This window comes from Cynoglossus semilaevis, chromosome 10 (genome assembly GCF_000523025.1).
Source record: "Cynoglossus semilaevis isolate Cse_v1.0 chromosome 10, Cse_v1.0, whole genome shotgun sequence".
NCBI classification, from domain to species: Eukaryota; Metazoa; Chordata; class Actinopteri; order Pleuronectiformes; family Cynoglossidae; genus Cynoglossus; species Cynoglossus semilaevis.
Genome location: NC_024316.1, coordinates 19,163,474 through 19,166,276, shown reverse-complemented (window position 1 = coordinate 19,166,276; position 2,803 = coordinate 19,163,474).

Genomic DNA, 2,803 nt, shown 5'->3' with positions numbered 1-2,803 from the left:
ACACACACACACACACACACCCAGGACTGGAGCACAAACAACAGGACAGAATAGACAGTTCTTCACAGTACTGTGTTGTTGTTCTCGTGGTCCAACTGATGGACCGGTCCAACCCTCGGTGTCAGTCACTGGAGGAAACCATCAAATAACAGGAACCTACACACACACACACACACACATATATGCTGGTCTTTTGAGTTGTGTGAGGACCTTTCATCAACATCCACGGACCAATCCCTGATCAGAACTGAGCTCAGAGTCTGGATCCAGGTCTGTCTGCTCCAGTCCACTTCTGACCTATGCTTGTCCTCAAATGGACCAGGGTTCTCAACATGAGTCACAGCAGATGAGTCCTAGTCTCCCCCCTCTCCCTGTCACTCGCCCCATAAATGTTCTCTCCCCCTCCTTTCTTTCTTCCTTCCTCTCCCTCACCTCTTCTCCCTCCCCTGTTTTTCTCCTTCTGCCTCCACCATTCTCCTCTTCCTTCTTTCTCTCTCCCCCTCTCTCCTCCTCACTTTTCAGCATATAATGAAGAGGATACACATCTTTTATACATGTGAACTAATGCACACACACACACACACACACAGCCAGGAAGGGGGGGGGGGTCACTTCCTCTTCCACTGACCAGCTGGACAGAAAAAGGAAGTTGAGAGTGAAAGCACACACACACACACACACAGATTAGTGTGTGTGTGTGTGGTTGAATGTTCGCAGACGGTGACATCTATGATGATTGTTGTTGGAATTATTACCAGAAGTTTGTAACAACTGGAAAGGTCACAGGTCACAGCTTTGACCTCTCCGTTCTGTTTTCAGGGCATTTCACTGGAACTGCACCAGGAGTGAAAGACACAGAGTGTGTCCTCTGTCCTGTCCTCAGGTCAAAGGTCAACTCTCTCCAGTCTTACTGACCTGTGGTTGACCAAAGTTGACTAGAACCTGGTCAACTCTGTGACTAGTCCATCCAGAACCAGCACGGAGATGAAGGATTTTTTGACCATCATCAGATTCCAGTGTTTTTCTTCTGTTCTCACATCATCTTCAGTGACCTCTGACCTGGAGCCATCTCCATCTACAAGAACTGACGGTGAGATAGTTTGACCAGTCAGACATATGAACCAGGTGACGTGTCCACATCAGCTGGTATTCACACCAGCTCAGACTGAGGACAGGTTAGAGAGACGTCTGCAGAGGGAGTGAAAAGGTGTAAATATGTGTTTGTGATGATGTGTGGGATCAGACTGGATTAGCTGTGTGTGTGTGTGTGTCTCAGTGTAGGGTGGAGGCTGGAGACCTCTAATTGAAGATAATTAGTCTCATAAAACTCACTGCTATCTAAATTCCTCCTCCCGCCCCCCCCCATCAGCAGTCTAAACACACTTAATCAAGGACAGGTGTGTCGGGGTGTGTTCAGAGACAGCAGGCAGACAGAATGAAAGGAGGGCAGGAGGTGGGGGGCATCAGGGCATCTCCTTGTGCTGTGAAAAGGAACAGTAATTATATTTTGGACATTTGTCCTTTGGGGGAGGAGAGAAGGGGGGGAGAAGAAGAAGTTAACGATAGCTGATTGTTTCCATGGAGACCAGGTTTGAATCAGAGGGCGTGACCCAAACGATAGCAGAAATGAATTAAAACAGATACAAAACCATCTTTTTTACTCCTACAACAGTGAGTGATGTTGGTGAAGACGTGGCTCTGAGAACCTTAGGAACATCGGTACCACGTAGAGCACCGATGACTTCAGACCCAGACCACACACACCTTGTTATTTGCACACACAGTGGTAATACATGTTTGTGCAGTGGGTTAGTAGGTGAGAGAAGGTGAGAGATAAAGTGGTGAGTGTGTCCCTCTGTATGTGGGCGTGGACGTCTGTGTCTGGGGGGGGGGGCACGGGGAATGTTCAGTCTAGAACAGTGGCTGATAATGGAACCTGGAACTCGAGCAGCGATAGACCCAGAAAGACGCATGGTCAAGGCCCAACTGTTCCACAAGGGGCCGCCATGGCTGCAGGTTTTTGTTCCAACCTATTCATAACACACTGATTGACCAATCAACTGTCTGACCAATCAACTGTCTGACCAATCATTTAATTAAATGGGCCAAGTACTGCTGCTGCTGCTGCTGCTGCTGCTGCTGCTGCTGCTGTCGTCCCTGCTGACTGTACATAAACAGAGCAGTGTCCTCCATGGACAGATGTGGGTCAGGGACCACCTGACATCACTACACTTGAAGACAATGAGCTGTTGAGAGTTGGAGACACCCACCACTGTTGGTCTACGTAGACCTCAGGGTGTCTGTCAATTATAGGTCTGTCCTAATCTCATGTCATTTGGACGCCTTGGTAAATGTTTAATACCAGTGGAGAGCAGAGGCAGCGGTGACTGTTAGCCTGTGTGCTAATGCTCTCCACTGTCATTGTTCAGGTCAGACTTCATTATGGTTTCAGGAGTGTTGCCTCAGAGAGGGAGGTGAGGGAGGTGAGGGAGGTGAGGGAGGTGAGGGAGGTGAGGGGCAGAATCACCGTAATTACAGCCGTGTGGAGAGAAAACATGTCATTTGGATGTAGGACACTTTCCTACACTTTCTGACTGCTGCGGACTGGACGACTGTTTATTTCTGCTCTTCTTAGAACTTTTTAACTTTTTAGCTGCTGCTGCAGAGGGGTGGGGGCAGGGCTGGGGGATTGTTTTGTGTTTAGTATTATATGTATTTTTTCACTGTCAGTTCTACCCCCACTGACTCCCACTGACTCCCACTGACGCCCACTGACTCCCACTAACTCCCACTGACTCCCACT